This window comes from Saccopteryx bilineata, chromosome X (assembly GCF_036850765.1).
Source record: "Saccopteryx bilineata isolate mSacBil1 chromosome X, mSacBil1_pri_phased_curated, whole genome shotgun sequence".
Lineage (NCBI taxonomy): Eukaryota > Metazoa > Chordata > Mammalia > Chiroptera > Emballonuridae > Saccopteryx > Saccopteryx bilineata.
This window is the reverse complement of record NC_089502.1, coordinates 71,785,347-71,813,099: the sequence shown is the minus strand read 5'-3', so window position 1 is coordinate 71,813,099 and position 27,753 is coordinate 71,785,347. Positions and strand designations below refer to the sequence as shown.

At 35.7% G+C, this 27,753-nt stretch overlaps 1 protein-coding gene and 1 non-coding gene across 8 annotated transcripts in view; one reads left to right on the top strand and one right to left on the bottom strand.

Annotated features, from left to right (window-relative positions):
• Positions 1-27,753, bottom strand: part of ZC3H12B (zinc finger CCCH-type containing 12B) — a 207,777-nt gene that overhangs the window by 72,004 nt on the left and 108,020 nt on the right. For 4 of the 7 annotated variants that reach the window (XR_010727891.1, XM_066250325.1, XM_066250324.1 and 1 more), the window contains one exon: positions 19,193-19,275. The exons of 2 other annotated variants lie outside the window; for them this stretch is intronic. The gene's annotated coding sequence lies outside the window, so the exon portion shown is untranslated. Of the gene's footprint in view, positions 1-19,192; positions 19,276-20,339; positions 20,427-27,753 lie in introns of those variants that run through there. One more of the 7 variants, XM_066250328.1, reaches the window with a different exon arrangement.
• On the top strand, positions 11,085-11,160 carry TRNAD-GUC (transfer RNA aspartic acid (anticodon GUC)). Its single transcript has one exon. It is a non-coding gene; the product is annotated as a tRNA-Asp (tRNA).

Here is a 27,753-nt window from a genome sequence, read left to right as displayed (position 1 = left end):
TCAGAAATGGGGCATATCAAGAATAACTCGACATGAGAGTAATGGCGGGGTAGGAAGCGATACCGAAAAATCTCCCCCAAAACTCAACAAGATCTTCAACCAGAAACAGAAAAACCTATCCTTGGAGCCTCCAGATGTTTCGCAATACACCTGAAGGTATGGTCAAGCGAAAAATTGGCTAAATATATAACCAAACCCGGAAGGAAATAGGGAGTAAGAAATGCTCCGCCTTCCTCACTAACCTAAACAGGGTGGCTTTCACTAGGAACTGAGAATATAGGAACCAAGGCGGGCAAAGGGGGTGAATAGATCCAGGCCGCGGCACAAACGGCCGAACCAGGCTGTGGCACAGAGAACCAAGCCGAGGAAAAAATGTTCCTGTGGCAACCCGTGCAATACAAGCTAATACTCGCGCCAAACCCAGACAAAGAAAGACAAGACAAGTGGGACAGCCATTTTCCCAGATACCCTGGTTGGTGAGCGCAGATAGTGGGTGAGAGATTCTTTCCAAAGCCCCGGGAGTGGGCGCTCATGTTATCCCACAGAGGGGCAGAGTCAGAGGCCTCTGTGTGGCCGAAAGCGGAATCTCCGGACCGCCCCAGCGCCCTGAAAAAGCCATGCACAGGGAGGGAGTGAGAACTAATTCCAACGCTGGAACTTTTCCGTGCGGGTGGGGGTTTCACTCAGAGGGTGAGACATCCGGCCTGATATTCTGGTCTGCGCGAGCAGATAGTAAGCAAGAGATTCCTCCGAGTGCCTCGGCAGTGTGTGCCCGTGTTATCCCACAAAGGAGCAGAGTCAGGCTTTGTGTCGGCCAAAAGCAAATCTCGGGCCGCCCTAGCGCCTTGCAAAAGCCACGCACGGGGACGGAGCGAGAGCCAATTCCAATGCTGGAACTTTTCCATGTGGGTGGGGGTTTGACTCAGAGTGTGAGACTGTCGGCCTGATATCCTGGTCTGTGCGCGCAGATAGTGAGCGAGAGTTTCCTCCAAGCGCCCCAGGAGTGGGCGCCCACCTGTGTTACCGGACAGACTAGCAGAACCAGAGGTCTTTGAGTGGGTGGAAGCCCCGCCTGATTATGCTAGCAGCTCTGAATGACTGAGCCTTACCCAGAGCCCTGTGCTGAGTGGAAATAGAGTGGGGAGTTGCCAGCTCTTTGAGCCTCTTACTATCCAGGCAGAGGCAGCAGCAACCCCATAGCTGGATTATCAGGCTACTAATTGAGGAAGGAAAGACTAGGAGAAAGGCTCCAGGAAAACAGACTCTCTCACTGTCGGAGCCTATAAATGCTAAGGAGCCTCGACTGCCAACGAGACTAAAGCACAATACATGACATCACCATAGAGACTTATCAACCGCAAACCTCTACCTGAGCGTGCCAAAGGGGCAGAACCCGGGGTACAGAGTCACTGACCAGGAAGAGGGAGAGAAAAGAAAAAACAAGAAGATAACCTCTCAAAATCAAGAATAATACGCAGACTTTATAACCTATCCCATTTTATTATATTTGTTCATTTGTTTCTCTTATCTTCATTCTTGATATTGTTTTTTTTCCTCCTCCAATTTGGTCGATTAACTCTCTGCCGGTCTTACTCTCTCCTCTCCTTGAACTACACTACCCATAAGTGTTACATCTCCCATTATCTTTTCTTTCCTCTTCCTTTCTCTCTATGAGGGTTGCACTCCAAAACCCTTAACTCTCTCTCTCTCTCTCTCTCCTCTTTTTTCTTTTTTCTTTTAGTGGTTTCCTCTTTTTTTTCTCTCTCTCTCTTTCTTTTCTGCGTCTATATCAGTTTCTTCCTTTCTCCTTTATGTCACCTCTCATTCAAACATCAAAAACGAACAAATTATCTTATCTGGGACTCAAACATCTACTTGTGGCATTTTGGGGATTTTTTACTTCACCTATTTAACTCACTAGCAGTGCTCCTATCCCTGGCTGTCCATTTTATCTAGTTCTTGTTCCACTAAATACAATAGTAATTTTTAATTTGTCCCCCCATTTTCCTGTTTCCCTCTTATTCCTCTTATCATAACTCTTAGTCAACCAACACCTAAAACAAAATCATTTTATTCTTGACCCAAATTTTTTTCCTTATTTGCTTTTTGTGGGTCCATACCCCCTTCTTTTTTTTTTTTGCCCCTTTATTACTTTTCCCCAATTCAGGCCCTCCATTAAAGGCATTGTTTGTTCTATTTAATACAATATAATTCACAGTTCACTACAAGATTTTCTCAAGAAAGAGGGGAGAGGAGAAAAGAGAAAAAAAGGAGGCAGGGGAATAATTTCCTTTTTTTAATTTTAATTTTATTTTATTTTTCTTTATTTCATTATTATTTTTTTAAAAAAAACAACTCTTCGATTTTTTATTTTTCAACTTTTTATTCTTTATTAAATCTCATTAATACTAGCAACAAAACCACCCTCAGATGCCATTAAGGAAAAGAAAATCAAATATCATGGATACAAAAGAAAGAGAGGTAACACAGCTAGATGAGGAAAAATCTATGGAGAAAAAAATTTAACATATTGGAGACCTTGGAGCTAAATGACAGAGAATTCAAGATAGAAATCCTAAAAATCCTCTGAGATATACAAGAAAACACAGAAAGGCAATTTAGGGAGCTCAGAAAACAACTCAATGAACACAAAGAATATATTTCCAAGGAAATTGAAACTACAAAAACAAATCAAACATGAGTATGCAACGGAACTAAATGACAAGATAACCTGGAAATGTTTTCTTTGAATGTATTTACCCTGATTTATTGATGTCACCCCATTAAAATAAAAATTTATTAAAAAAAAAAACAAATCAAACAGAGATGAAAAACTCAATTCACGAGCTGAAAAACGAGGTAACAAGCTTAGATAATAGAACAGGCCAGATAGAAGAGAGGATTAGTGAAATAGAAGATAAGCAACTTGAGGCACAACAGAGAGAAGAAGAAAGAGACTCAAAAATTAAAAAAAATGAGATAGCCCTATAAGAATTATCTGACTCCATCAAAAAGAATAACATAAGAATAATAGGTATATCAGAGGGAGAAGAGAGAGAAAATGGAATGGAGAACATACTCAAACAAATAATAAATGAGAACTTCCCAAGCCTGTGGAAAGAACTAAAAGCCTCAAATTCAAGAAGCAAACAGAACTCCAAGTTTTCTTAACCCCAACAAACCTACCCTAAGGCACATGATAATAAAATTGGCACAAACTAACGGCAAAGAAAATATTCTCAAGGCAGCCAGGGAAAAGAAGAATACAACATATAAAGGAAGGCCCATTAGATTATCATCAGATTTCTCAGCAGAAACCCTAGAAGCTAGAAGAGAGTGGACCCCAATATTTAAAGTCCTGAAAGAGAGGAACTTTCAGCCACAAATACTATACCCATCAAAGCTATCCTTCAAATATGAAGGAGAAATAAAAACATTCACAGATACAGAAAAGATGAGGGAATTTATCATCAGAAAACCCTCACTCCAGGAATTACTAAAGGGGGTTCTCCAATCAGATACAAAGAACAAACAAAACAAAAAAAAAACAAAGCCACAAGTAAAAGCTCCAAGAAGAACACAATAAAACCAAATTTAAACTGTGACAACAACAAAAACAAAGGGAGTGGGGAGAGGATGGAAATTAACAGTAGCAAAGGACAATGGAGTGCAAAAGTACTCACAAAATAATGCCCTACAATGAACAGGGTAGGAACGCTTTTCATTACTTAAAGGTAACCACCATTAAAAAAACCACCACAGAAGCACATGAGATAAAAAAGATAGCAACAGAGGAAAGATGTATGGAATACAACCAAATAAAAACAAAAGATAGAAAAACGAAAGAGAAGGATCAAACAAGACACAAAACTAACAGAAAGCAATCTATAAAATGGCAATAGGGAATCACAAGTGTCAATAATTACACTAAATGTAAACGGATTAAACTCACCAATAAAAAGGCACAGAGTAGCAGAACAAATTAAAAAAGAAAATCCAATTGTATGCTGCCTACAGGAAACTCATCTAAGTAACAAGGATAAAAACAAATTCAAAGTGAAAGGCTGGAAAACAATACTCCAAGCAAATAACATCCAAAAAAAAAAAGCAGGCGTAGCAATACTCATATCTGATAATGCTGACTACAAGACAGCAAAAGTACTCAGAGACAAAAATGGCCATTTCATAATGGCTAAGGGGACACTGAATCAAGAAGACATAACAATTCTTAATATATATGCACCTAACCAAGGAGCACCAAAATATATGACAGCTACTTATTGAGCTTAAAACAAAAACTGACAAAAATACAATCATACTTGGATACCTCAATACACCACTGACGGAGCTAGATTGGTCATCCAACAGAGAATCAACAAAGATATAGTGGCCTTTAACAAAACACTAGAGGACCTGGATATGATAGACATCTACAGGACATTTCATCCCAAAGTGACTGAGTATACTCTTTTCTCCAGTGTACATGGATCATTCTCAAGAACTGACCATATGTTGGGCCACAAAAACAACATCAGCAAATTCAGAAAAATCGAAGTTGTACCAAGCATATTTTCTGATCATAAAGCCTTGAAACTAGAATTCAACTGCAAAAAAGAGGAAAAAAATCCCACAAAAATGTGGAAACTAAACAACATACTTTTAAAAAATGAATGGGTCAAAGAAGAAATAAGTGCAGAGATCAAAAGATATATACAGACAAATGAAAATGACAATACGGAATATCAGAATCTATGGGATGCAGCAAAAGCAGTGATAAGAGGGAAGTTCATATCACTTCAGGCATACATGAACAAACAAGAGAGAGCCCAAGTGAACCACTTAACTTCACACCTTAAGGAACTAGAAAAAGAAGAACAAAGACAACCCAAAACCAGTCGAAGAAAGGAGATAATAAAAATCAGAGCAGAAATAAATGAAATAGAGAACAGAAAAACTATAGAAAAAAATTAATAGAACAAGGAGCTGGTTCTTTGAAAAGATCAACAAAATTGACAAACCCTTGGCAAGACTTACCAAGGAAAAAAGAGAAAGAACTCATATAAACAAAATCCAAAATGAAAGAGGAGAAATCACTACAGACAACGTAGATATATAAAGAATTATTGTAGAATACTATGAAAACCTTTATGCCACTAAATTCAATAACCTAGAAGAAATGGATAAATTCCTAGAACAATACAACCTTCCTAGACTGAGACAAGAAGAAGCAGAAAGCCTATACAGACCTATTAGTAGAGAAGAAATAGAAAAAACCATTAAAAACCTCCCCAAAAATAAAAGTCCAGGCCCTGACGGCTATACCAGTGAATTTTATCAAACATTCAAAGAAGACTTGGTTCCTATTCTACTGAAAGTCTTCCAAAAAATTAAAGAAGAAGCAATACTTCCAAACACATTTTATGAGGCCAACATAACCCTCATACCAAAACCAGGCAAGGATGGCACAAAAAAAGAAAACTACAGACCAATATCTCTAATGAATACAGATGCTAAAATACTAAACAAAATACTAGCAAATCGAATACAACAACATATTAAAAAAATAATACATCATGATCAAGTGGGATTCATCCCAGAATCTCAAGGATGGTTCAACATACGTAAAACGGTTAATGTAATACACCATATCAACAAAACAAAGAACAAAAACCACATGATCTTATCAATAGACGCAGAAAAGGCTTTCGATAAAATACAACACAATTTTATGTTTAAGACTCTCAACAAAATGGGTATAGAAGGAAAATATCTCAACATGATAAAGGCCATATATGATAAACCATCAGCTAACGTCATATTAAATGGCACTAAACTGAAGGCTTTCCCCCTTAAATCAGAAACAAGACAGGGTTGTCCACTCTCTCCACTCTTATTTAATGTGGTACTAGAGGTTCTAGTCAGAGCAATCAGACAAGACAAAGAAATAAAAGATATCCATATCGGAAAAGAAGAAGTAAAGGTATCACTTTTTGCGGATGATATGATCCTATACATCGAAAACCCCAAAGAATCCACAAGAAGACTACTAGAAACAATAAGCCAATACAGTAAGGTTGCAGGATACAAAATTAACATACAGAAGTCAATAGCCTTTCTATATGCCAACAATGAAATAATTGAGAACGAACTCAAAAGAATAATCCCCTTCACGATTGCAACAAAAAAAATAAAATACTTAGGAATAAACATAACAAAGAATTTAAAGGATTTATATAATGAAAACTATAAACCATTGTTAAGGGAAATCAAAAAAGATATAATGAGATGGAAGAATATACCTTGTTCTTGGTTAGGAAGAATAAATATAATCAAGATGGCCATATTACCCAAAGCAATATACAAATTTAATGCAATTCCCATCAAAATTCCAATGACGTTTTTTAAAGAAATAGAGCAAAAAATCATCAGATTTATATGGAACTATAAAAAACCCCAAATAGCCAAAGCAATCCTAAAGAAAAAGCATGAAGCTGGGGGCATTACAATACCTGACTTCAAACTCTATTATAGGGCCACAACAATCAAAACAGCATGGTATTGGCAGAAAAATAGACACTCAGACCAATGGAACAGAATAGAAAGTCCAGAAATAAAACCACATATATATAGTCAAATAATTTTTGAAAAAGGGGCCAAAAACACACAATGGAGAAAAGAAAGCCTCTTCAATAAATAGTGCTGGGAAAACTGGAAAGCCACATGCAAAAGAATGAAATTGGACTACAGTCTGTCCCCCTGTACTAAAATTAACTCAAAATGGATCAAAGATCTAAACATAAGACCTGAAACAATTAAGTACATAGAAGAAGACTTAGGTACTCAACTCATGGACCTGGGTTTTAAAGAGCATTTTATGAATTTGACTCCAAAGGCAAGAGAAGTGAAGGCAAAAATTAATGAATGGGACTACATCAGACTAAGAAGTTTTTGCTCAGCAAGAGAAACTGATAACAAAATAAACAGAAAGCCAACTAAATGGGAAATGATATTTTCAAACAACAGCTCAGATAAGGGCCTAATATCCAAAATATACAAAGAACTCATTAAACTCAACAACAAACAAACAATCCAATAAAAAAATGGTAAGAAGACATGAACAGACACTTCACCCAAGAAGAAATACAAATGGCCAACAGATATATGAAAAGATGCTCATCTTCTTTAGCTATTAGAGAAATGCAAATCAAAACGGCAATGAGATACCACCTCACACCTGTTAGATTAGCTATTATTAACAAGACAGGTATTAGCAAATGTTGGAGAGGCTGTGGAGAAAAAGGAACCCTCGACCCTGGCCGGTTGGCGCAGCGGTAGAGCGTCGGCCTGGCGTGCGGGGGACCCGCGTTCGATTCCCGGCCAGGGCACAAAGGAGAAGCACCCATTTGCTTCTCCACCCCCCCTCCTTCCTCTCTGTCTCTCTCTTCCCCTCCCGCAGCGAAGGCTCCATTGGAACAAAGATGGCCCGGGTGCTGGGGATCGCTCCTTGGCCTCTGCCCCAGGCGCTAGAGTGGCTCTGGTCACGACGGAGCAATGCCCCGGAGGGGCAGAGCATCGCCCCCTGGTGGGCAGAGCGTCACCCCTGGTGGGTGTGCCGGGTGGATCCCGGTCAGGCGCATGCGGGAGTCTTTCTGACTGTCTCTCCCCGTTTCCAGCTTAAGAAAAATACAAAAAAGAAAAAGAAAAAGGAACCCTCATACACTGTTAGTGGGAATGTAAAGTAGTACAATCATTATGGAAGAAAGTATGGTGGTTCCTCAAAAAACTGAAAACAGAACTACTTTATGACCCAGCAATCCCTCTACTGGGTATATACCCCAAAAACTCAGAAACATTGATACGTAAAGACACATGCAGCCCCATGTTCATTGCAGCATTGTGCACAGTGTCCAGGACATGGAAACAACCAAAAAGCCCTTCAATAGAAGACTGTATAAAAAAGATGTGGCACATATATGCTATGGAATACTACTCAGCCATAAGAAATGATGACATCAGATCATTTACAGCAAAATGGTGGGGTCTTGATAACATTATACGAAGTGAAATAAGTAAATCAGAAAAAACCAGGAACTGCATTATTCCATACGTAGGTGGGACATAAAAGTGAAACTAAGAGACATTGATAAGAGTGTGGTGGTTACGGGGGGAGGGGGGAAAGGGAGAGGAAAAGGGGGAGGGGGAGGGGCACAAAGAAAACTAGATAGAAGGTGACAGAGGACAATCTGACTTTGGCTGATGGGTACGCAACATAATTGAATTACAAGATAACCTGGACTTGATATCTTTGAATATATGTATCCTGATTTATCGATGTTACCCCATTAAAAAAATAAAATTATTTTAAAAAATAATAAAAATTTAAATAAATAAATAAATAAATAAATAAAAAGAATAACTTAGGTGGACTCACTAGACAATCACAAAGGTTCAAGAGAAAACTTATGAACTAGAGCAAGAGCAAATGAGAAAAACCATCACTTGCATAAGGCTACTCCTTCAAGACTAAAAAAGGTAACTATTTTGCCTATTATGTAGAAACAAAAACAGAGGTTCAAAGCACAATGAGGAGAAAGAAGAATATGTTTCAAACAAGAGAACAGAACAAAACAAAATCCCAGGAAAAGAATAAGGATACAGAAATAAATAATCTAATTGATAAAGAATCCAAAGTAATGGTCATAACGATGTTCCACAAACTTGGGAGGGGGGAATGAATGAATACAGTGAGAACTTCAAAAAAAAACAAACAAACAGGAAATATAAGGAAGTACCAAACAGAAGTTAGAATTGAACTGAAAAATACACTATTGGCATTCAAAAGCACAATAGAGGAAATAAAAGAACAAATTACCACACTGTAAGACAAAGCAATGAAGCTCACCCACACAGAGCAGCAAAGCAAAACGAAAGAAAATTTAAGTGAAAATACATTAAATAACTCCTGGGAAAACATCAAATGGAATAATATTCACATTTTAAAGGTCCCAGGTGAAAGAAAAAAACAGAAATTTATTTGAAGAAATAATGGCTGAAAACCTTTTAACATGGAGAATGTCATGGTAATCCACGTCCAGGAAGCCCAGAGAGTTCCAAATAGATAAACTCAAAAAGATCTTTGTCGAGATACATTATGATTAAAATGGTAAAAGTTAAAGATAAAGAGGGAATCTTAAAGCAGCAAGAGATAAATAATTTGTCATATACAAGGGAAACCCCATAAATCTATAAGCAGATTTTTAAGAGAAAGTTTGATGGCCAGAAGGGGATGGCATGACATATTCAATGTGCTGAAAAAAATTTATAACAAAGAATTTTCTACACGGCAAGGTATCATTCAAAATAAGAGATATTAAGAGTTTTCCAGATAAGCAAAAATTAAAAGAGTGCATCACCACTCACAGAGCCTTAAAATAATATTTTAAGAGCCCTTTTAAGCTGAAAAGAAACAGCACTATTAATAATAAGAAAATATATAAAGATAATAAATCACACTGGTTAAGGTAATATATAATAAAGGCAGTGAAACAATCATTTATAAAGCAAATATGAAGGTTAAAAATGTGAGTTGGTGATGTTAGCAGCATGGTAGTGTGAAAGGTCCTCCAGGTCTCTCCCTTTGAAGTTACAAGTTGGACAGCTATAATTCGACAAAGGATTCCCTGGTCAACACACAAATATGTCTGAGATATCCACATATCAATATATCTGAAGGTGGGTGTATTTGATCAAATACTGGAGATGGGTCAAGAGGGTAAAGTACAAGGACAGAAACCATGCACAGTCCAGCATTCACCATGGCCCAAGATGTGATAGCAGTGAAGGATAAGGGTGCAATTCTACAGGGCAAACCAAAGAGGCAGAGATAGCAATTAGGCCTGGTTGACTGGCATACACTGAGTCTGAGACTAGGGTCAGAAGCAGAGCATCGGTATAAAGAGTCACAGCAGACACGTACAAACAAGAATGACAATAAAAAACATTAAAATTTTGGGTATGCAGGCCCTGGCTGGTTGGCTCAGTGGTAGAGCGTCGGCCTGGCGTGCAGAAGTCCTGGGTTCGATTCCCGGCCAGGGCACACAGGAGAGGCGCCCATCTGCTTCTCCACCCCTCCCCCTCTCCTTCCTCTCTGTCTCTCTCTTCCGCTCCCGCAGCCAAGGCTCCATTAGAGCAAAGATGGCCCGGGCGCTGGGGATGGCTCCTTGGCCTCTGCCCCAGGTGCTAGAGTGGCTCTGGTCGCAACAGAGCGATGCCCCAGAGGGGCAGAGCATCGCCCCCTGGTGGGCAGAGCGTCGCCCCTGGTGGGTGTGCTGGGTGGATCCCAGTCGGGTGCATGCGGGAATCTGTCTGACTGTCTCTCCCTGTTTCCAGCTTCAGAAAAATACAACAACAACAAAAAAAATTGGGGGGATGCAGCAAAAGCGGTAATAAGAAGGAAGTTAATAGCATTAAAGGCTTACCTCAAGAAACAAGAAAAATCTTAAATAAGCATCCTAATATTTTGTCTTAAAGAACTAGAACAAGAAGAACAAACTAAGGCTAATGTCAGTAGACAGAAGAAAATAATAAAAATTAGAGGACAATTAAACAAAAAAGAGAAAAGACAACAAAAATGAATGCAAAAAGAGCTGGTTCTTAGTTTAGTTCCCATGTATGTTGAAGATATTTGTAAATTTGGATAATTATAGCTTATATTAAAAAAATAGATGGCCTGACCTGTGGTAGCACAGTAGATAAAGCGTTGACCTCAGAACACTGAGGTCACTGGTTCAAAATCCTGGGCTTGCCTGGTCAAGGCACATATGAGAGTTGATGCTTTCTGCCTCTCTCTGTCTCTGTCTCTCTCTTTTTTCTTCTCTAAAAAAACTGAATAACATTAAAAATATATATATATCTTTAAAAAAATAGCTAGTTTAGATTATAAATTATGCATGTACCATATCAAATATCTTATACATGTCAGCTTCATGAGTTTCTTAATTATGAGGAAACCATGTTTTACCATACATTATATACTAAAGTAAAATTTGTAGTCATATTGTCACCATAAAAATACATGCATCTTGGCCCTGGCCAGTTGGCTCAGCGGTAGAGCATCGGCCTGTCATGTGGGGGACTCGGGTTCGATTCCCGGCCAGGGCACATAGGAGAAGTGCTCGTTTGCTTCTCCACCCCCCCTCCTTCCTCTCTGTCTCTCTCTTCCCCTCCTGCAGCCAAGGCTCCATTGGAGCAAAGATGGCCCGGGCACTGGGGATGGCTCCTTGGCCTCTGCCCCAGGCGCTAGAGTGGCTCTGGTCATGGCAGAGTGATGCCCCGGAGTGGCAGAGCATCACCCCCTAGTGGGCAGAGCATCGCCCCTGGTGGGCGTGCCGGGTGGATCCTGGTTGGGCACATGCGGGAGTCTGTCTGTCTCTCCCCATTTCCAGCTTCAGAAAAATACAAAAAAACAAACAAACAAAAAACACATGCATCTTTAGTGTTCGCTTTTACAAATGAATTAACACATGTTCAAAATAATGTCATGTCTCACTTTCAATATAATGAACTTTTAAATTTCGCTTAAATTCTGTGAATAGATTTAAAGGTAATCAAACCAAAGCTGGAATGTAACTTTTCTATTTTCAATTTGAGAACTGATATAAATGTATATGAACTTAAAGAAAGAGCTGTTCTTTAGAAATGTTAATTAAATCAACAAACCTCTGGCTAGACTAAGAAAAAAGTAGAAAAAATATAAATAAACAAAATCAGAAATGAAAGAAGAGAAGTTACAGGAAACATTACAAAAATACAAAGGAACATATAAAAAATAGTGAGAAAGGCTACACTCCACCAAATTTGATAACCTAGAAGAAATAGATAAGTTCTTAAAAATATATAACCATTGTAAACTGAATCATTAAGAATTTGAAATTTTAAAGAAACTGATCAACAATAAGGATATTGAAGCAGTTATCAAGAAAGTAAAAGTTCAGGACCAGATGAGTTCACTAGTAAATTCTACCAAACATTCAAAAAAGACTTATTCCCTATCTTTCTTAAATTCTTACATAAAATAGAAGAAGAGGCAATATTTCTTATTTTATGAGGTCACATTAACCTGATACCAAAACCTGGCAAGAACAGCACACACACAAAAGAAATTACAGACCAAATATCTCTGTTGATTATAGATGTAAAAATCCTAAAAATATGTACTAGCAAATTGAATACAACAATATTTAAAAATATCATTAATTGTGATCAATGGGGTTCATTCTAGCGGTACAAGGATTATTCAACATATACAAATTATTCAATGTAGTACATCATATAAACAAAAGAAAAAATTATATAATCATATCAATAGATGCAGTAAAAAACATTTGACAAGATACAGCATCCATTTATGATTAAAACATTAACTAAAACGAAATTGGTATAATAGTACTTTCACATAATAAAGGCCAAATATGACAAACCCTTGGCTGATATACTCTATGCCAAAAATAATGAAAGCTTTTCCTCTAAGGTCAGAAAGAAAATAGGAATAGTCACTTTTTCCACTGTTATTCAGCATAGTATTGTAAGTCTTAACCAGAGAAATCAGGTGATAGAAAGAAATAAAAGGCATGTAAAGAATGAAGAAGTAATAGTATCACTTTTCACAGATGAGATGATTCTTTATATAGGAAAATTTAAAGAATCTACGAAAAACTATAAACAAGTATAGTGAAATTGTGGAATACAAAATTAATGTACAAAAATCCATTGCACTCTTATCTACTAACAATGAAATATCAGAAAAATAAAAAAGCAATCCCATTTATAATTGCAACAAAAAGGATAAAATACCTAAAAATAAACTTAACAAAAGAAATGAAGGACCTATACAATGAAAACTGCAAGACATTGTTGAAAAAAAACCCAGAAGAAAACACAAAGCAATAAAAAGATATTCTCTGTTCATGGATTAGAGCAATCAACATAGTTAAAATGGCCATATTACCCAAGGCAATATGTATATCTAATGCAATCTTATGAATATCCCAATGGCATTTTTCAAAAATACAACACAAGCAATCATCAAATCTATATGGAACCACAAAAGACCCCAAATAACCAAAGCAATACTGAAAAAAAAAAAGGACAACAAAAATTAAGCTGGAAGTATCACACTCACTAACTTGAAATTATATAAAAAAGCTACAATGATCAAGACAATAGGTATTAGATTAAAAATAGACACACAGGGTAATGGAACAGAACTGAAAGACTGGAAAGAAACTCACATGTACATGGGCAACAAATTTTTGACAAAGGAGCCAAAAACACACAATGGAGAAAAAGAAAAATTCTTCAATAAATGGTGTTGAAAAAAATTGAAAAGCTACATGCAAAACAATAACACTAGACTGTTATTTGACACCATACACAAAAATAACTCAAAATTGATAAAAACTTAAATATAAGCATAAAACAATTAAATACATAGAAGAGCCTAACCGGGCGGTGGCGCAGTGGATAGAGCATTGAACTGGGATGCAGAGGACCCGGGTTCGAGACCCCAGCTTGAGTGCGGGCTCATTTGGTTTGAGGAAAGGCCTACCAGCTTGAGCCTAAGGTCGCTGGCTCCAGCAAGGGGTTACTCGGTCTGCTGAAGGCCTGCGGTCAAGGCACATATGGGAGAGCGATCTATGAACAACTAAGGTGTTGCAATGCGCAATGAAAAACTGATGATTGATGCTTCTCATCTCTCTCCATTCCTGTCTGTCTGTCCCTGTCTATCCCTCTCTCTGACTCACTCTCTGTCTCTGTAATAAATAAAAAATAAAAAGTAAAAAATAAATAAATAAATAAATAGAAGAAAACATAGGTACTAAATTTTAAGATCTTAGTCTCAGAGGGAATTTTATGAATTTGACTCCAAATGTGAGGGTAGTAAAAACAAAAATAAATGAATGAGACTATAGCAAACTAAAAAGCTTCTTTACAACAAAATAAACTATTAACAAAATGAAAGGGCACCCAACCAAATGGGAGAAGATATTTACAAATAATACTTATGATAAGAGGCTAATGCCCAAAATATATAAAGAAGTCATACAACTCAACAAGAAAAAATATTTCATTAAAAATGGTCAGAGAACTGAGAAAGAAATTAAAAAATTTTTTTTTATTAATTTTACTAGGGTTACATCAATAAATCAGGGTACATATGTTCAAAGAAAACATGTCTAGGTTGTCTTGTCAATCAATTATGTTGCTTACCCATCACCCAAAGTCAGATTGTTCTCTGTCACCTTCTATCTAGTTTTGAAAGAAATGTTTTACAAGGAGGAATACAATGGCCAACAGATATATGAACAGATGTTAAGTTTTACTGGCTATTAGGAAAATACAAACCAACACCATAATGAGATACCAACTCACATCTATTAGAATGGCTATTATCAATAAGACAAGAAATGTTTTAAAGAGGATGTGGAGAAAAGGGAAACCTCATATACGGCTAGTGAGAATGTAAATTGGTATAACCACTAAGGATAAAGTATAGAATTTCCACAAAAATGTATGAGTAGAGCTACCATATAAATCAGAAATCACATTTCTGGCTAACTATCTGAAAAAATTGAAAAAAAAATTGTTTATTAAGGTATATGTACTCTGATGATCATTGCAGCATTATTCATGGTAGCTAAGACATGGAAACAACTTGAGTGGCCTTTGATGAATGATTGGATAAAGAAGATGGGGTCTATATATGCAATGGAATACTCAACCATAAGAATGAAGTATTGCCTTTTGTGACAACATGGATCGACTTTGAGAATATTATACTAGGTGAAATAATTCTGATCGAAAAATAAAAATACTAAAGAAGATGTGGCACATATACACTATGGAATACTACTCAGCCATAAGAAATGATGACATCAGATCATTTACAGCAAAATGGTGGGATCTTGATAACATTATAAGGAGTGAAATAAGCAAATCAGAAAAAAACAAGAACTACATGATTCCATACATTGGTGGAACATAAAAATGAGACTAAGAGACATGGACAAGAGTGTGGTGGTTACCAAGGGTGGGGGGGAGGGAGGACATGGGAGGGAGGGAGGGAGAGAGTTAGGGGGAGGGGGAGGGGCACAGAGAACTAGATAGAGGGTGACGGAGGACAATCTGACTTTGGGCGAGGGGTTTGCAACATAATTTGATGACAAAATAACCTAGACATGTTTTCTTTGAATATATGTACCCTGATTTATTAATGTCATCCCATTACCATTAATAAAAATTTATTAAAAAAAAAAAAAAAAAAAAGAAAAATAAAAATACCATATGGATTCACTCATATGTGAGATGTAAAATAAAGAACAAAGAAACGAGCAAAAAAACCAACAACAAAAAAACACAGATAACAGTGTAATGGTTACAGAAAAGAAAAAGTTGAGGGGAGGTTGAAGAGGGTAAATGGAATAAAAAAAATACCGTGATAAAATAAGACTACACTTTGGGTGGTGAGCACACAAAGCAATATACAAATGATGCATTTTTTCCAAACACAGTGGTATGAAACTAGAAATAAATTACAAGGGGAAAACTTTTTTTAAAAATCTCAAAAAAGCGAAGATTAAACAAAATTCTACTCAACAAGCAAAGGAACCTCAAAGAAATCAAATGAGGTATCAAAAAATACTCAGAGACAAATGAAACCAGAAATAAGACATATAAAATCTATGGTATGTAGCAAAAACAGTTCTAACAGAGACATTCATGTCAATATAGGCCTACATCAAGAAAAAATTTTCAATTGAGCAATTTACCTTCATACCTAAAATAACTGGAAAAAGAAGAATAAACAAACACCAAAGGCAGTAAAAAGAATAATATAATAATAATCACAGAGGAAATAAAGTTTAATAAGATGATATAAATGAAAGAACAATGAAACTAAGAAATGGTTCTTTAAAAAGATTTAAAAAAATAGGCAAATCTTTAGTTTTACTATCAAAGTTGAAAGAGAGAGGGATCAAACAACAAAATTAGAAATGAAAAACAATGTTACAACTCATACCACAGAAATACAAAGATTGCCCTGGCTGGATAGCTTGGTTGGTTAGAGTTGTCCTGAAGCTCAGAGGTTGCTGGTTTGATCCCCAGTCAGAGCACATACAGAAGCAGATCAATGTTCCTGTCTCTCTTTCTCTCTCTAAAATCAATACAGTAAATATTTAAAAAAATACAAAGAATCATTAGCGAATACTACAAATAACTATACATCAAGGAACTGGATAATCTAAAAGAAATAGGTAAACTCTCAGACACATATAATCTAAGACTGAAACATGAAGAAAAAGGATACCTGAATTGACTGATCACTAATAAGGCTACTAAATTAGTACTAAAAAACCTCCTAACAAGCAAAAATCTTGGACCAGACAGCTTCACTGGTGATTTATTTTATTCAAAATAAATTTAATACCTATACTTCTCAAAAACTTCCAAAAATTGTAGAGTAAGGAATGCTACCAAACACATTTTAGAAGTCCAGAATTACCCTGATACCCAAACCAGACAAGTACAGCACAAATATAAAAAATAAAATAAAAGAAAGGAAAGGAAGAAAGAAAAGAAAGAAAAGAAAGAAAAGAAAGAAAGAAAGAAAGAAAGAAAGAAAGAAAGAAAGAAAGAAAGAAAGAAAGAAAGAAAGAAAGAAAGAGAAAGAATAACAGGTCAATATCTTTGATGAACATGGATGTATATACACTCAATGAAATTTTAGAAAAATTTCAGTAATATGTGAAAAGGATTATACACCATGATCAATTGAGATTTATTCCAGTGATGGACAGATGATTCAACATTTGCAAATCAAACAACATGATAAACCATATTGATAAAATAAAGTATAAAAATCATATGATCATTGCAGTATATGCAGAAATAGCATTTGATAAAATTAAACATCCATTTATGATAAAAACTTTTAACAAAGTGGTTCTAGAGGGAACATACCACAACATATTAAAGGCCATGTTTGACAAATCCAGCTAACATCATACTCAATAGTGGAAAAATGAAAGCCTTTCCTCTAAGATCAAGAACAAGGCAATGATACCCACTCTTGTCACCTTTATTCAACATAGTATTGGGAGCCCTAACAAGAACATTTTGGCAAGAAAACAAAACAAAAGACATAAAAAATTAAAAGAGGTAAAACTGTCATTATATAAAGATGACATAATACCATATATAGAAAATCCCAGGGCACTCCACTAAAAACTTGTTAGAACTAATAAATGAATCCAATAATGTTATAAAACACAAAAGTCACAAAAATACACAGAAATCTGTGGTGTTTTTATATACTAATAATAAACTATTAAAAAGAAAAATTAAGAAATCAATCTTATTTATAATTGCACCCAAAAGAATAAAATAAATAGTAACACTGTAACCAGAGACCTCTACAACAAAAGCAATAAAAAATTGATGAGATAAATTGAAGAAGACACATATTAATGGAATAATATTCCATGCTCATGCACTGGGATAATTAATTTTGTTAAGATGTCCCTACTAACCAAAATAATCTACAAATTCACTGCAATCACCATGAAAAATCTAATGGCATATTTCACAAAACTAAAATAAATAATTCTAAAGTATGTACGAAATGACAAATGATCCCAAGTTCTAAGCAAACTTGAGAAAGAGTAACAAAGCTGGAAGTATAGTGTTCTTTGATTTTAATCAAAGTTATAGTAATAAGAACAGTATGGTCTTGGCACACAAAGAGACACACAGATCAGTGGAACACAACTGAGGACCTACAAATAAACCCACATGTACAAGGTGATGGTAAAAGTAGATTTACAATTGTGGGTATGTGAAACACAAAGTTTATTCTTGTATTCTTGATTATGGATTTGTATTATTTTCTATATAAATAACTATAAACCTACTTTTACCTAACCCTGTATGGGCACAATTAATGTATGACAAAGGAGTCAAATGTATAGTGGAGAAACGACAGTCTCTACAATAAATTGTGTGTGGAAAACTGAAAAATCACATCCAAAATATTGAAAGTAGACTACTATCTTAAGCTATGCACAAAATTTACCTTAAAATGAACTAAAGACTTGAATGTAAGAACTAAATTTTTTTCAAAAAATTATAGAAGAAAACTTAAGCAGCAAGTTCTCTGATATCAATATTTTTGTGGACATCACTGCAAAGGCAAGAGAAATAAAAGAAAAATAAATATGTGAGACCATATCATATTAAAACACTTCTGCAATTTGAAGTAAAACATCAAAATAAAAAGTCATTCTACTGAATAGGAGAAAATATTTTCAAGTAATACATACAATTAGGAGTTAATATAAAAAATACATAGAAAAGAAATCATAAAATTGAAGAACAAAAATCAAACACCTCATAAAAATTAGCAAAGAATATGACTAGATATTTCTCCAAAGAAGACGTACAAATGTTTAACAGGGACATTAAAAAATATTCAATGATGAGGTCAGAGTAATAGTGGAGTGAGAGATACCCTTGTTCTCTCCCCTCAAAATTTCAACAAATTAAATAGTTATAACAGTGAAAGAAATCCAGCTGGGCTTGCAGGCTTTCCCAAAAAGATTCATGCATGGAATTGGCTAAAGGTAGGGAGAGTTGAGAAGGGGGGACAGAAGATAAGATGTACTCGATATGGTCAGCTCTGTAAAGGAGAGGGGCCTGGACTGTCTGGGATTTTGTCTTCCAGGGCTCAGGGGAGGGGAGAAACCTGGAGTGACTAGGACTTCTTCAACCGAGTGGAGTGGTGAAATTAAGTAGCAGTGGAGGAGATACTAAACCAAAGCAGCAACAGAACAAGGGGTCATGGACAGTGTTCCCATGATCTGCTGGCAGCCCACACTTCACACAGAGACAGAGAATAACAAGATACCCCAACCTCTCAGATCCCACCTCTCTCTACTTGTGGGTATGGAGAGTGGCAGAGATATACACCACACTTAATTCTCCAGAGACATTCTCACCCCTGAAGAATAGAAGTGCTCTTTGGCCCCTTTGTCTATTGGTACATGAGAAGGAGCACCCAAAGACTTGAGATCACCACTAAAAAAACCATAAAGCCCTCACAACATGGCCCCCCAAACAATCAAAACTGCAGCCCTACCTCCATCATTGCGACAGCAACACATCAGCAGAGATCAGCCCAGAAATTTCACAGAGCTAAGACTTGTTATCCAGTGCAACCAACTGGAAGAAAACAGAAAAACCTCTTAAAACTGAAATTTCTTCTTTCTCTTTTGAATTTTTTAAATTTTCATATATTTTTAAAAATTTTGTGGGTGCTTAGTTTATTTTGATTTCTTTTGGTTTTGGATCTTTGTTTTTTGGTGGCTCTCTTTTACTTTTCATTATTTAAAAAATATATTTTTATTGTATTTTTAAAATAATATTAATTTTTTTTCATTTTTTAGTTTTTTTAATTAGATTTCTGAACAATGCCACTCTCAAAAGACATCAAGGAAGAAGAAAACAAATACCATGGCTACACAAGAGCATAGCTCAGAAATAAAATGAAAAACCTCCAGAAAACAATCTCAATCCCATGGAAACCTTGGAGTTAAATGATAAAAAATTCAAAATTGAAATTCTAAAAATACTCAGCTAGATGTGAGAAAACATTGATAGGCAATTTAATGAGCTCAAAAAACAGATTCATGAACAAGATGAATATTATACCATGGAGACTGAAACTTTAAAAAAGAACCAAACAGAGATGAACTTAATACATGAATTGAAAAATGATGTAGCAAGTTAGGTAACAGAAAAGGCCAGATAGACGAAAGGATCAGTGACATTGAAGACAGACAAATAGACATGATACAGAGAAAACAAGAGAGAGACTCATAAAGTAAAAAAAAAAGATAGAAAATTGTCTGACTCCATCAGAAAGAGCAATATAAGAATAATGAGTATTTCAGAAAAAGAAGAGAGGAAGAAGAGAATGGAGAGCCTATTCAAACAAATAATTGATGAGAAATTCTCAAAACTATGGAAAGAGTCAGAGCCTCTAATCTAAGAAGTAAACAGAACACCAAGATACCTCAACCCAAATAGGCCTTCTCCAAGGCACACTGTAATAACACTGTCATAAATCAATGATAAGGAAAGAATCCTTAAGGCAGCTAGAGGAAAGAAGAACATAACATATAAAGGAAGGCCCATTGGGTTATCATCAGACTTCTCAGCAGAAACTCTACAAAGCCAGAAGAGAATGGACTCAAACATTCAAAGTACTGAAAGAGAGGACTTACCAGCTAATACTACTATATCCATCAAAGTTATCTTTCAGATATGAAGGAGAAATAAATCTTTTGAAGACATATAGAAGCTGAGAGAATTGATCATCAGAATATCTCCACTGTAGGAAAAAATCAAGGGTGTTATTTGACCAGATTAAAAAAAAAACAACAAATCAAAACTACAAGTAAAAGCTCTAACAAGGAGACAATAAAAATTAGAATAATCTATGACAACAATAACAGAAAAGGGGAGAGGATAAGGATTTGCAGTAGCAAAGGAGGATGGAATGCAGAAGCACTAAGACAAAGTACTCTTGTATGTATGAAAAATTTTCTCTTAACAATCTAATAGTAACCACCCACAAAAAAGCCAATACTGAAACACATAGCTAAAAAAAGAAGAAATGGGGTAAAGAAGTATGTAATACAACCAAACAAAAACAATTGATAGAAACATAAAAGAGGAGAACCAAGAGAGACACAGAGCTATCAGAAAACAAAACATAAAATGGCTATAGAAATTCCTCAAGTGTCAATAATTATGCTAAATGTAAATGGACTGAATTTACTAATAAAGAGGCACAGAGTAGCAGATTGGATAAAAAAGCAAGACTCAAACATATGCTGCTTCCAAGTGTTACACCTAAGCTGCAAAGACAAGAGTAGACTAAAAGTGAAAGGTTGGAAAATGATTCTCCAAGCAAATAATACCCAAAGAAAAGCATATGTAGCCATACTGATATCTGAAAATGCTAAATTCAAGACATCAAAGATAACAAGAGACAAAAATAGACATTTCGTAATGATAAAGGGGACATTATATCAGAAAGACATGACACTTCTTAATATATATGCACTGAATCAAGAAGCAACAAAATATATAAGACATCTATTAACTGATCTAAAAATAAAAACAGCTAAAGACACAATCAGAGTTGGAGTTTTAACATACCATTGATGACTTTAGATAGACTATCCAAACAGAAAATCAATTAAAAAAATATTGGCCTTAAATGACATCCTAGATCAAATACACATAGTAGACAGATACAAACTTTTCATTCCACAATATAAGATTAAACATTTTTTTCCAGTGTGCACGAAACATTCTCAAAGAGAGACCATATGCTCAGCCACAAAACTAACCTTAACAATTTTATAAAAATTGAAATTATAATAATCATATTCTCTAGACATGAGACTTTGAAATCAGAATTCAACTGCAAAAAAAAGTAAAGAAACCCTCAAAAATGTGGAAATTAAACTATGAATTGTAAAAAATGACTAGGTCAAAGAAGAAATAAAAGCAGAGATCAAAAGATATATATAAACAAATGAGCATGACAACATGACATTCCAAAACTGTGATGCAGCAAAAGCAGTAATAAGAGATAAGTTTATATCATTACAGGTTTATATCGAGAAACAAGAGAGATCCCAAGTAAACAACCTAACATCACATATTAACTTAAAAAAGAAGAAAAAAGGCAACCCAAAATCAGTAGAAAAAAAGAAATAGTAAAAATTAAATTTTTTATGTATTCATTTTAGAGAAACAGAGAAAGAGAGAAGGAGGGAGGAACAGAAAGCATCAACTCCCATATGTGCCTTGACCAGGCAAGCCTAAGGCCCCAAACTGGCAACCTCAGCATTCCAGGTTGACACCCCATCCACTGCGCTGCCACAGGTCAAGTGGAAATAGTAAAAACTAGAACAGAAATAAATGAAATACAGAAAAAGAAACTATAGAAAAAATTAATACAACAAAGAGTTGGTTCTTTGAAAAGATAAATAAAATTGAAAAGCCTCTGGCTAGACTAAGACAAAAAGAGAAATGACTCATATAAACAAAATGCAAAATGAAATAGGAGAAATTACCACAGACATCATACATATATAAAAGATCAGGCTAGAATACTATGAAAGATTATATGCCACCAAATTCAACCTAGAAGAAATAGATAAGTTCCTAGAGCTATACAATCTTCCTAGATTGAATCATGAATAAGAGGAAAACCTAAATAGACACACAAGCAGGGAGAAAATAAAAATAACTATCAAAAACATCCACCAAAGGCCCTGGCCGGTTGGCTCAGCGGTAGAGCGTCGGCCAGGCGTGCAGGAGTCCCAGGTTCGATTCCCAGCCAGGGCACACAGGAGAGGCGCCCATTTGCTTCTCCACCCCTCCTCCTCTCCTTCCTCTCTGTCTCTCTCTTCCCCTCCCGCAGGCAAGGCTCCATTGGAGCAAAGATGGCCCAGGCACTGGGGATGGCTCCTTGGCCTCTGGCCCAGGTGCTAGAGTGGCTCTGGTCACAGCAGAGTGACGCCCCGGAGGGGCAGAGTGTCGCCCCTGGTGGGCGTGCCGGGTGGATCCCGGTTGGGCGCATGTGGGAGTCTGTCTGACTGTCTCTCCCCGTTTCCAGCTTCAGAAAAATACAAAAAAAAATAGTTATAGATGAAAAGTACCTTAACATAATAAAGGCCATATGCAATTAACCATCAGTCAATATATATATATATATATATATATATACACACACACACACACACACACACACACACACACACTAAATGTTGAAAAACTGAAGGCCTTTCCTCTAACATCAGGAACAAGACAAGGTTGCCGACTCTCTCTACTCTTAATCAACATAGTAATAAAAATCTTAGACAGAGCAATCAGCCAAGAGGAAGAAGTAAAAGCAATACTGGAAAAAAAGAAGCAAAGGTATCACTTTTTCAGATGACATGATCCTGTACATAAAATACGCAAAGATTCCACTGAAAAATTACCAGAAAAAATAAAGCAATAGAGTAAAGTCGCAGGATATAAAATCAATATACAAAAGTTGACAGCTTCCTTATATGCCAACAATGAAATTTCAGAAAATGAACTCAAAATAACAATTCTTTTTAGAATTGCAACAACAACAAAAAATGCCTACTAATAAACTTAACAAAGCATGTGAAGGACCTATACACTGAATACTACAAAGCATTATTGAACGAAATTGAGAAACACACAATAAAATAGAACAATATTCCATGTTCATGAATTGGAAGAATTAATATAGTTGAAATGGCCACATTACTCAAAGCAATATACAAATTTAATGCAGTTGCCAGAAGAATCTCAATGTTATTTTAAAAAGAAATATAACAAAAAATTACCTGGTTTGTAATGAACCATTAAAATCCCCGAATAGCCAATGCAATTCTGAGGGAAAAAAATTAAGCCAGAATAATCACAGTACTGATTTCAAATTATATTACAGAGCTACAATAATCAAAACAGCATGGTATGGGCATGAAACAAAATTCGGAGCCCAGAATTAAAAATACATCCATATAAACAAATAATCTTTGACAAAGTTGCCAACAACACAAAATGGAAAAAAGAAAGCCTCTTTAAGAAATGGTTCTGGGAAAATTGGATAGCCACTTGTAGAAGACTGAAATGACACCTTGTACCACAGCACAATAAATGATTCAAAATTAATCAAAGACCTAAATATAAGACCTGAAACAATAAATTACATAGAAGAAAACATAGGTAGTGAATTTATGGACCTTGACCATAGACAATATTTTATAAATTTGACCACAAAGTCAAGGAAAGTAAAGGCAAAAATAAAGGAATGAGACCAAATCAAACTTAAAAGCTTTTACACAGCAAAATAATCCAATAAGAAAACAAAAACACAGCCAACCAAATGTGAGATGATATTCACAAACAGCAGTCCTGACAAGTGGTTATTATGCAAAATATATAAAAAGTCTCAAAGCTCAGCAACAAAATAGCAAACAGTACAATTAAAAAATGAGGACAGGCCCTGGCCGGTTGGCTCAGCGGTAGAGCGTCAGCCTAGCATGCGGAGGACCTGGGTTCGATTCCCGGCCAGGGCACACAGGAGAAGCACCCATTTGCTTCTCCACCCCTCCGCCGCGCTTTCCTCTCTGTCTCTCTCTTCCCCTCCCGCAGCCAAGGCTCCATTGGAGCAAAGATGGCCTGGGCGCTGGGGATGGCTCTGTCGCCCCTGCCTCAGGCGCTAGAGTGGCTCTGGTCGCAACATGGCGACGCCCAGGATGGGCAGAGCATCGCCCCCTGGTGGGCAGAGCGTCGCCCCTGGTGGGCGTGCCGGGTGGATCCCGGTCAGACGCATGCGGGAGTCTGTTTGACTGTCTCTCCCTGTTTCCAGCTTCAGAAAAATGAAAAAAAAAATGAGGACAGGACCTAACAGATATTTCTCCTAAGAAGACATACAAAATAGCTAACAGATATATGAAAATATGCTCATCTTTCATAGCTCTTAGAGAAATGCAAATCAAAGCAAAATGAGATATCACTTCACACCTGTTAAGATTGGCTGCTGTCAACAGGATAAGTAGTAACAAGTGTTGGAGAGACTAAGGAGAAAAAGAAACTCTCATTCACTATTCAAAAAATTAAGAATAGAACTATCATATGACCTAGTTATCCCTTTACTGAGTATCTACCAAAAAAACTCAAAACCATGGGTACACAAAGACATATATACTACTGTGTTCATCGCAGTATTATTCACAGTGGCCAAGACATAGAAACAACCAAAGTGTCCTTTGGTAGAGGATTGGATAAAGAAGATGTGGTGCTCCTTTTCATTACTTAATGGTAATCACCCAAAAAAACCACCACAGAAGCACATGAATTGAAAAAGACACTAACAGAGGAAAGAAGTATGGATTACAACCAAACAAAAACAAATTATAGAAAAACAGAAGAGAAGAATCAAACAAGATAAAAAACTAACAGAAAGCAATATATAAAACGGCAATAGGAAACCCTCAAGTGTCAATAATTACACTAAATGTAAATGGACTGAACTCACCAATAAAAAGACACAGAGTAGCAGAATGGATTAAAAAAGAAAATCCAACTGTATGCTGCCTAAAAAAAACACATCTAAGCAACAAGGATAAAAACAAATTCAAAGTGAAAGGCTGGAAAACAATACTCCAAGCAAATAACATCCAAAACAAAGCAGGTGTAGCAATACTCATATCTAACAATGCTGACTACAAGATAGTAAAGATAATTAGAGACAAAAATGGTCATTTTATAATGACAAACGGGACATTAAACCAAGATATAACAGTTCTTAATATATATGCACCAAACCAAGGAGCACCAAAATATATAAGACAGCTACTGACTGACCTAAAAACAAAAACCGACAAAAATATAATCATACTTGGAGACCTCCATATACTGCTGACGGCTCTAGATCGTTCATCCAGACAGAAAATCAATAAAGAAATATTGGCCTTAAAAGAAACACTAGAGCAATTGGACATGATAGATATCTACAGGACATTTCATCCCAAAGTGACAGAGTACATGTTTTTCTCCAGTGTACACGGAACATTCTCAAGAATTGACCATATGTTGGGCCACAAAAATAACATCAGCAAATTCAGAAAAACTAAAATTGTACCAAGCATATTTTCTGATCATAAAGCCTTGAAACTAGAATTCAACTGCAAAAAAGAGGTAAAAAAAAAGCCCATAAAAATGTGGAAACTAAACAACATACTTTTAAAAAATGAGTGGGTCAGAGAAGAAATAAGCGCAGAGATCAAAAGATACATACAGAAAAATAAAAGTAACAATATGACATAACAGAACCTCTGGGATGCTGCAAAAGCAGTAATAAGAGGGAAGTTCTTATCACTTCAGGCCTATATGAACAAACAAGAAAGAGCCCAAGTTAACCACTTAATTTCACATCTTAAGGAACTAGAAAAAGAAGAACAAAGACAACCCAAAACCAGCTGAAGAAAGGAAATAATAAAAATCAGAGCAGAAATAAATGAAAGAGAGAACAGAAAAACTATAGAAAAAAATAATAAGACAAGGAGCTGGTTCTTTGAAAAGATCAACAAAATTGACAAACCCTTGGCAAGACTCAGCAAGGGAAAAAGAGAAAGGACTCATATAAACAAAATCCAAAATGAAAGAGGAGAAATCACCACAGATATCATAGATATACAAAGAATTATTGTAGAATACTATGAAAAACTACATGCCACCACATTTAACAATCTAGAAGAAATGGACAAATTCCTAAAACAATACAATCTTCCTAGACTGAGTCATGAAGAAGCAAAAAGCCTAAACAGACCCATAAGCAGGGAGAAAATAGAAAAAACTATTAAAAACCTCCCCAAAAATAAGAGTCCAGGCCCAGATGGCTATAGTAGTGAATTCTCTCAAACATTCAAAGATTTGATTCCTATTCTACTAAAAGTCTTCCAAAAAACTGAAGAAGAAGCAATATTTCCAAACACATTTTATGAGGCTAACATAACCCTCATACCGAAACCTGGCAGGGATGGCACACACACACACATAAAAACTACAGACAAATATCTCTAATGAATACAGAAGCTAAAATACTAAACAATATACTAGCAAATCAAATACAACAACATATTAAAAAAATAATACATCATGATCAAGCGGGATTAATTCCAGAATTTTAAGGATGGTTCAACATACGAAAAACAGTTAACATAATACACCATATCAACAAAACAAAGAACAAAACCACATGATCTTATCAATAGATGCAGAAAAGGCATTTGATAAAATACAACACAATTTTATGTTTAAAACACTAAACAAAATGGGTATAGAAGGAAAATATCTCAATATGATAAAAGCCATTTATGATAAACCATCAGCTAACATCATATTAAATGGCATAAACTAAGGACTTTACCCTTAAATCAGGAACAAGACAGGGTTATCCACTCTCTCCACTCTTATTTACCGTGGTGCTAGGAGTTCTAGCCAGAGCAATCAGACAAGAGAAAGAAATAAAAGGCATTCATATGAGAAAAGAAGAAGTAAAGGTTTCAGTTTTTGTAGATGATATGATCCTATACATCGAAAACCCCAAAGACTCCAGAAAAAAAGATTACTAGAAACAATAAACCAATACAGTAAGGTCACAGGATACAAAATTAATATACAAAAGTCCATAGCCTTTCTATATGACAACAACAAAACATTAGAAAACAAACTCAAAAAAATAATCCCCTTCACGGTTGCAACAACAAAAGAAAATACCTAGAAATAAACATAACAAAGAATGTAAAGGACCTATACAATGAATACTACAAAGCATTGTTAAAGGAAATCAAAAAAGATACAATGAAATGGAAAAATATTCCTTGTTCTTGGATAGGAAGAATAAATATAATCAAAACGACCATATTACCCAAAGCAATATACAAATTTAATGCAATTCCCATCAAAATTCCAATGACATTTTTTAAAGAAATGAAATAAAAAATCATCAGATTTATATGGAACTATAAAAAAACTCGAATAGCCAAAGCAATCCTAAAGAAAAAGAATGAAGCTTGGGGCATTACAATACCTGAC